The sequence below is a fragment of the Choloepus didactylus genome, chromosome 10 (assembly GCF_015220235.1).
Source record: "Choloepus didactylus isolate mChoDid1 chromosome 10, mChoDid1.pri, whole genome shotgun sequence".
NCBI lineage: Eukaryota > Metazoa > Chordata > Mammalia > Pilosa > Megalonychidae > Choloepus > Choloepus didactylus.
This window is the reverse complement of record NC_051316.1, coordinates 100,211,431-100,220,657: the sequence shown is the minus strand read 5'-3', so window position 1 is coordinate 100,220,657 and position 9,227 is coordinate 100,211,431. Positions and strand designations below refer to the sequence as shown.

The 9,227-nt window shown below is 37.4% G+C and overlaps 1 pseudogene; it reads left to right on the top strand.

The window, feature by feature from the left end:
• Nucleotides 1-258: 258 nt before the first annotated feature.
• Nucleotides 259-1,200, top strand: LOC119505512 (annotated as a pseudogene).
• Nucleotides 1,201-9,227: the final 8,027 nt, after the last annotated feature.

Genomic DNA, 9,227 nt, shown 5'->3' with positions numbered 1-9,227 from the left:
TAAGTCTGTTCAATAAATATTGGTTGAGTCAAGAAATAGTTCTCTGCCCTCCATGGTTATAGTGAGGTCTTGATGCATCATTAGAGCCAAAAGGGTGAGATTTGTGATTCATGTATCAGCAGTGTGATATAAACATAAGTGTAGCCAAAAATCAATAATTTTATACTAAAAAGGACATTACTATAATGTTATAGCCATGTTCACTATTTTTAGGTCTTTGATATTTACCTATTAATACCCAGGAGAGACAAAAGCAGCATGAATTTTGAGAACCAGAGCAGTGTGTCTGAATTCATCTTCCTGGGGCTCCCCATCCGTCCAGAGCAGCAAGGCGTGTTTTTCACCCTCTTCCTGGGCATGTACCTCACCACGGTGCTGGGGAATCTGCTCATCATCCTGGTCATCAGGCTGGACTCTCGCCTCCATACACCCATGTAGTTCTTCCTCAGCAATTTGGCCTTCACTGATGTCTCTTTGTCATCTGTCACTGCCCCAAGGATGGTGATGGACATGCAGACTCAACACAAATCCATTCCCTATGTAGGATGCATTTCCCAGATGTATTTTTACCTACTCTTTGCTAGTGCTGATAGTTTTCTTCTTGCAGTAATGGCATATGACAGGTACGTGGCCATCTGTCGCCCACTGCACTACACCACCATCATGAGGGAGGAGCTGCGTGTCCTGTTGGTGGCTGGATGCTAGTTCCTTGCTTGTGCCCATGCCCTGTTGCACACCCTGCTCTTGGCCCAACTGTCCTTCTGTTCTGACAATACCATTCCCTACTTCTTCTGTGCTCTCACAGCTCTCCTGAAGCTGACCTGCTCAGACAGCTCCCTCAATGAGCTAGTCATTTCCACTGAGTTAGGAATGTTGGTTATCCTGTCAGTGAGTGCTATTTTGGGCTCTTATTTTTGGATTGGGGCTACTATTCTGAAGGTCCCATTCACCAAGGGGATTTGTAAAGCCTTTTCCACTTGTGGCTCCCACCTGTCTGCAGTATTTCTGTATTATGGGACTCTTGCCATTGTTTATTTCTTTCCTTCATCAAGCAATTCCAAAACTGAGGATGTAATTGCTTCCGTTATATACATGCTGGTGACTCCCATGCTGAACCCCTTTGTCCACAGCCTGAGGAACAGAGACATGAAATCGGCTTTGGGGGTACTTCACAGAAGGGGGATTGCTTTCCTCAAGTGACGGTTAGCTGTTCATGTTCTTAATTCTCCACTGATGCCTTCACTGTGATTTCTCTTTGAAAAATTGTGTAGGTGATTACGGTAGACTGCAAAATAGCTACAATACTGTGCAGCCCGTTCTTCACATGTGGAATCTCTTTCCCCACCCCTAAAATCATGGTAGTAATAGTGAATTGCTTTAACTAATAGATTTTGGAAGTGTTATTGCAAGAGGTGCATGCCAAGCTCTTTGTAGATTCTGTTCCAGCATCTCTGGGACCTTGAGATAACCATGTGAACAAGTCCAAGCTAGGCTGCCTGAAGATAAGAGGCCAATGCAGGAGAAACAGGATGCCCCAGGAAGTCATAAGTCAGCCTCCAGGAGACCTGGTAAGTGCTTGCAGAGGCATGTGACCCACTGCTTAGATCAGCTGAGCCTGGCCAGAGCAGAGCAAGAACCAACTGAGCCCAGCCCCAGCCCAGATGGCCAACCCACAACACTGTGATTTAAGTCAAAAGTTTTGAGATGCTTTGTTATGCACAAAATACAGGGTCAGACCTTGTCTGTGGTCCACTTCCAATGGTCCTTTTCAATGTTTACTTCCTTTTTTTGGTCCCTACTTAGATTTTCTTCCCTGCCTATTTTTCTAGTATCCACAGAATTAAAAACCTGCAGGTTCACAGATATTCTGTGATAATCTTCATGCCCAATTGCTTTAGCTTTAGTATATTCATTGTTCCCCCTTTCTCTCTGTCATTGCCAGTGACTCTCATTTCTGTCTATCAAGAGTAAGAATGATATTCCTAAACATGTTAAAGAACTGCCTTATCTGTTAGAACAAAATGAATGACCTGCTATGACACCTAATTACATACATGTCTTTTTCTGAAGGAATATGGTACATCAGAGATATATGTTCCCTCTTTAAGAAGAGAAGCCCTTTTAGACTTAGATTAGAAGTCTGAATAGCATTTTGTGTAAGTTACATATTTTTCCCCTTAAGTTACGAAAACATAAGAACTCTCAAATGTGGTATTATTCTTGTATTGATTTAGAAAAAGTGTATTTTCATTTGGACCCTACAGTTAATTTCAATGTGTTGAATACTATTTTAGATAAACATTATAAAGATGAGTACTGTCATATTTAATGATAAATATTATATATATCTTTTATGTAAATGAGATAGTAATCAGAATTTTGATTTCTCTATCATTTTGTCTTTCATATTCTATAGTTACAGAAAGTAAATGTACTTTCAAGTGTTTAAGGTAATGGAGTTCAGAATGCTTACCTTTATAATGTGTTTGCTAGGCAATGCATTGTTCCTGATGATTTGCTAAAATATAAACGTATTGCAAAGATTTTGTCTTTATTATCCTTACATTTGTTTGTGCCTGTGTGAAAAATCTATCAGGAGCACAGAGCAGTCAAACACATTACTAAATTTCCAAACCAATGTAAACTGTATTTGTTTCTCTATGTGAGTATTTATGGGTACAGGATAAATCTGCCTGCTGAATTTTAGATTCTGAAAATGAATTATCTTTTACTGCCCAAACAGCAAAAGTGAATTCTTATTAAGACAATGCTACAAGTATACCTGTCATTTATTATTTGGCAATTATTTACTGTGTCCTTGGATATTTCTAGAAATGCACAAGTCCTAAGCAAATATACTTTTCCATGTAGAGCTTGTATTTAGTAAGGAAAATATAAAAACAAACATAATAAATCAGTAGATATCATGGTGTTTAAGTGGTACAAAAAGCAGTAGGCTTATTTCACTCAGTGTGATGTCATCAAGGTTCATCCCTGTTGTTGCATGTATGAGAACTCCATTCCTCTATATGCCTGAATAATATGTTATTGTATGAATATGCCACATTTTGCTTTTCCATTCATGTGTTGAAGGACAACTGTGTTGTTAATAAATAAATTCATAGAGAAAGAAAGTTGATTACCGGTCACTAAGGGTTGGGGTGTGTGACAGATTGAATAATATCGCTGAAGACAAAGACGTGTTGTTAATCTTAATCCGCATTCCTGGATGAGCCCCCATTTGTAAACAGGACTCTCTGAAGGTGTATTATCAGATATGGTGTAGTCTCTTATTACCTGTGGTCAAACTGAACGAGGGTGGGCCTTAATCTGTATTTCTGGATGCCTATCGAGAGGTAATTCAGAAGCCAAAATCAGGGGAAACCTGAAATGAAGACAAAGGGGTGAGAGAGCGCCATGAGACAAGAGGCAGGGATACAAGACCAGGAACCCCAAGGATTTCGACAAGCCTGCACCAGAACGCTACAAACTTAGGAGAAAGCAGGGTGGTGATGCCTTGATTTTAGGCTTCTTACCTCCTGTGAGCCAGTAAGTTCCTGTAGTTAACAACCCATTTTGTGGTGCTTGTCATAGCAGTCCTGGCAAACTAGGGCAGGGGGTAAGAGGAATGGGGAAGTAATGGGTGCAGAATTTCTGCAGAATGGGTAATGGAAATGTTTAGGCAATGTATGTGGGTTGGTAGCAAATATTGTGAATATAATAATATCACTTTATTGTACACCTGAAAGTGGATAAAATGGGAAAATTTGAGTTGTACATGTGTTACTACAATAAAAGTAAAAAAAAATAGCTTGGTAAAGAGGTCATAAGTGATGGGAATAAGTTGCAACTTTAGTAATGCAATGAGGATTGGTTTCATCGAGAACGTAGCACTTGAACAAAGAATTGAAGATAGTGAGCCTTGAGGATATTTGTAGGCAAAATATTCCAGGGGTGGAGACAACAGCTGCAAAACTGCTGAGATGGGTGAGTGCCAGCTATGGTCCAGGGACAGAGGGGATGTTAGAGTGACTGGGCAGGAGTGAGGAGGCAAAGAACAGCTGGAGATAATTTTAGAGCTAAAAGGTTTGCAACTTGATTTTTCCTGTGAATTATTTGTGAAATGTTTGGAAGCTTTTCTGCATTCTGGCTGGTAATGAAGGTTTAATAAATGCCAGATAATCTAAGTATGTGATGTGTTTTTCCTTATTTAATTCTCTCAACTACTTTTAGAGGTGGACTTCCCATCATCCACTGAACTATTATAATGTGGGAAATGTCTTATCTCAGTTGGAAGTGCCAAGGAAAAGACACTGGCTAACATTACAGAACTACTCTACACAGATGATCTCCTGAGAATTCTTGGCTAATCCATCATTTTCCAATTTAAGCATTATCTGTCCATTTCCTACGGCATCTCGCCCCTCTTGTCCTGTATTCTAATTTCAAACTCTATAAATTTGCATTTTGCAATTATGTCATTTTATTGAAATCATACTATATTTATTCATTTGTTTCTTGCTTATTTAACACAACATGATGTCATAAAATATCATCAACCCTGTAGCATGTATCAGACTTTCATTACTTTTTTAAATACTTTTTTTATTGTGAAATTTAACAGATATACAGAATAGTGATAACTTTCAGAAGATGGTTTAACAAGAAGTTAGACAGCAAATTCAAATAATTTTATGGATTGCAGTTCCAAAATTTCAGTTATTTCCTTACTGTGAAATATAAATACAGAAATGTGATACTTTCGTAGTACAATTTAATGAATAGCTATAGAGCAAACTTCAAAGAATGTTATGGATTACAGTTCCATCATTTCATTTATTTCCTTCTAGCTATTCTAATACCCTAGCATCTAAGAAAAAAATATATTTATATTAAGATTCAGTATTCATAATCCTTTGTTAAATCCAATCGTGTCTGTTGCTACTCCTTCCTCTTGTTTAATCACCTTTTGAATCTTCAAGGATATCTAGTGATGTCTAGGGATGTCAGTGACCACCTTAACTTGTTCATATTGAAAAGGGGTGCTGACATTAGGGGGAAGGGGGATGCATCTTGTTGATGTTCTTGGAGAGGCTGTTGCCTCTGGGTTTTGGTAATTATCTGGCATAGGAATACTTGGAGGGATTTAAGTTTCTGAAAAGTAAACTTAGTGAGTGAAACTTTTATAGAGTCTCAGATAGGAACCAGGGTATTCATTAAGGTTTTGGGGACTACTGCTGATTTGGGCTTGGCATACTGTGGCCATCTGGGATATCTGGCTGGAGCTTGCAGAAGAGTAACCTCCCAGACAGCGTCTTGACTATTTGAAGTCTCTTAGCCACTGTAACTTTGTTTTGCTGCCTTTCTTTTCCCCCTTTTGGTCAAGAAGGCATCTTCAATCCCTCAATGCCAAGGCCAGACTCATTCCTGGGAGTCATGACCCACGTTGCCAGGGAGAATCACTCCCCTGGGAGTCATGTAGGGGGGACAGGAATGAATTTATTTTGCAGAATTGGGCTTAGAGAGCTAAAGGTCACATCTGAGCAACAAGAGGTTTCCCGGAGGAGCTTCTTAGGCATAATTATAAGTACGCTTAGCCTCCCTTTTACAGCCATTAATTTCATGTGAGGAAGCCTCAAGATCAAGTGCTTGACTTATTAAGTAGGGGGTTCCTAATTTCAGACAGAATATATTCCGCCCAAGATAAACAATCAGGGTCTCACATTATCTTCATGTAGTTGTACAATCATCATCACACTCAATTTTAAACACTTATCATAACATAAAACACCCCAAAGCTCTTATCAGTACCAAATTATTCATCCCTAGTATTAGTGTAGTACTAATACTATATTATTAAAAATTTAATAGTATTCCTATTAAATATAGTCTATAATTTGCAATGGATAATTTTTTCCATAGACTACTCTATTGTTAACTCTTTGTACCAGTGTCATACCTTAGAATTATATCATGCGAACACTTATTTCACATTTGTAGTGCTAATCTGTGGGACACATGCCTTTAAACAATCACTTTCAATCATGTTTGCCTTCAATGCAGCACTGATACTTAAAATCCCATTAACAAAGAATCATCACCCCTGCCAATTCCCATATCTTTAAGTTCACCCTTATTAACAATTAACATGTCTGTACATATTAAGTTATCATTCCCCCTTCACTAGCTTCTGTCTATCTCTATGTCTCCTATATTCTGCATTATAAGACACTGATTGTACATTGTTAAGGGACTTCAAAGGAGTGGTAACATACAATATCTCTCCTTTTGTGTCTGACTTATTTCACTCAGCATTATGTCTTCAAGTTTCATCCATGTTGTCATATGTTTCAGGCTATCATTCCTTCTTACTGCTGCATAGTATTCCATCATATGTATATACCACATTTTGTTTATCTACTTGTCTGTTGAAGGACACTTGGATTTGTTCCATCTCTTGGCAATTGTGAACAGTGCCACTATGAACATTGGTGTGCAAATGTCTGTTCATGTCACTGCTTTCAGATCCTTTAGGTATATATTGAGAAGTGAAATTGCCAGATAGTAAGGTAACTTGATTTCTAGTTTTCTGAGAAACTTCCAACTGTATTCCACAGAAGATGTACCATTACACATTCCCACCAGCTATGAATAAGAATTCTAATTTCTCCACATCCTCTCCAGCATTTGTAGTCTCCTATTTGTTTAATGGCAGCCGTTCTTACTGGTGTGAGATGATGTCTCATTGTAGTTTTGATTTGCATTTCACTAATAGCTAGTGAAGATGAACATTTTTTCATGTGTTTATTAGCCATTTGTATTTCTTCTTTGGAAAAATTTCTTTTCATATCTTTTTCCCATTTTATAATTAGGCTGTTTGTACCATTGTGGTTGAGTTGTAGGATTTCTTTATATGTGCAGGATATCAGTCTTTTATCAAATATATGGTTTCCAAATATTTTCTCCCATTGAATTGGCTGCCTCTTACCTATTTGAGAAAGTCCTTTGAGGTACCGAAGCTTTTGATTTTGAGGAGTTCCCATTAATCTATTTTTTCTTTCGTTGCTTGTGCTTTGGGTTTAAAGTCTAAGAAGCTGCTTCCTAATACTAGGTCTTGAAGATGCTTCCCTACATTATCTTCTAGTTTTATGGTACTGTCTCCTATATTAAGAACTTTGATCCACTTCGAGTTAACTTTTGGATAGTGTGTGAGTTAGGGGTCCTGTTTCATTGTTTTGGATATGGATATCCAGTTCTCCCAGCCCCATTTGCTGAAGAGACAGTTCTGTCCCAGTGCAGTGGATTTGGGGGACTTATCAAAAGTCAGTTGACTATAGATCTGGGAGACTTTTTCCAAACTCTCCATTTGATTCCATTGATAAATATGTCTGTCTTTATGCCAACATCATGCTGTTTTGACCACTGCAGCTTTATAGTAGGCTTCAAAGTCAGGAAGTGTAAATCCTCCCACTTCATTCTTTATTTTAGAATGTTTTTGGCAATTCAAGGCCCCCGTCCCTTCCAAATAAATTCGATAACTAGTTTTTCCAGGTCTGCAACTTAGATTGTTGGAATTTGATTGGAATTGTGTTGAATCTGTAGATCAGTTTAGGTAGCATTGACATCTTAACAATGTTTAGTCTTCCTACCCATGAACCTGGAATATTTTTCCATCTATTTAGGTCCTTTTTTATTTCTTTTAGTAAAGTTTTGTAATTTTCTGTGTAGAGGTCTTTTACATCCTCGGTTAAGTTTATTCCTAGGTACTTGATATTTTTAGTTGCTATTGTGAATGGAATTTTTTTCTTGAGTTCCTCTTCAGTTAGGTCATTTTTGGTATATAGGAACATTACTGACTTTTGCACATTAATCTTGTTTCCTGTCACTTTGCTGAATTTGTTTATTAGCTCAAGTAGGTTTGTCATAGATTTCTCAGGATTTTCCCGTATATGATCATATCATCAGCAAATAATGACAGTTTAATGTCTTCCTTTCCAATTTAGACTCCTTTTATTTCTCTGTCTTGCTGGATTGGTCTGGTTAAACTTCTAGTGTAATGTTGAATAACAGTGGTTACAGCAGGCCTCCTTGTCTCATTCCCAATCTTAGAGGAGAGGCTTTCCATTTCTCATCACTGAGTACTATGCTCTCTGTGGGTTTTTCATATACACCCTTTATCATATTGAGGAAGTTTCCTTCAATTCCTACCTTTTGAAGTGATTTTGTCAAAAAAGGATGCTAAATTTTGTCAAGTGATTTTCAGCATCTATTGAGATAATAATTTGATTTTTCCCTTTCAATTTGTTAATGCTTTGTATTACATTGATTTTCTTATGTTGAACCACCTTCCATGCCTAGAATGAAGCCCATTTGATCAAGGTGTATGATTCTTTTAATGTGCCTTTGGATTCGATCTGCAAGTATTTTGTTGGGAATTTTTGCATCTATACTGGCCTTATCAACAGATATTGGCCTGAGTTTTCCTTTCTTGTAGCATCTTTATCTGGTTTTGGTATTAGATGTTAGCTTCATAAAATGAGTTAGGTAGTGTTCCTTTTTCTTCAATTTTTTGAAAGAATTTGAGCAGGAATGATGTCAATTCTTTTCGGAAAGTTTGGTGAAGTTCCCCTATGAAGCCATCTGACCTTGGGCTTCTTTGTAGGAAGTTTTTAGATGACTGATTGGAGCTCTTTACTTGTGACTGGTTTGTTGAGGTCTTCTATTTCTTCTTGGATCAGTCTAGGCTGTTCATGTGTTTCCACAAAATTATCCATTTCCTGTAAATTGTCTAGTTTGTTGGCATACAGTTGTTCATAGTATCCTCTTATGATTTTTTTTTTTTTAAATTTCCTTGGGATTCACAATAATGTTCCCTCTCTCATTTCCAATTTTGTTATTTGGGTCTTCTCTCTTTTTGACTTGTCAGTCTCATTAAGGATTTGTCAATCTTGTTGATCTCAAAGAACCAGAGTTTGGTTTTCTTTATTGTCTCTATTGTTTTTTTTTCCCCCAGATTATTTATTTCTGCTTTAATCCTTTTTATTTCTTTTCTTTTACTTGCTTTAGGGTTAGTTTAGTGAACATTCTCTAGCTTCTTTAGTTGTTCAGTTAGATCTTTGATTTTAGCTCTTTCTTCTTTCTTTTTTTCTTTTTTTCATTTTTATTGAGATTTTTAAGATAACATACAATTATCCAAAGATCCAAAGTGTACAATCACTTGCCCCTGG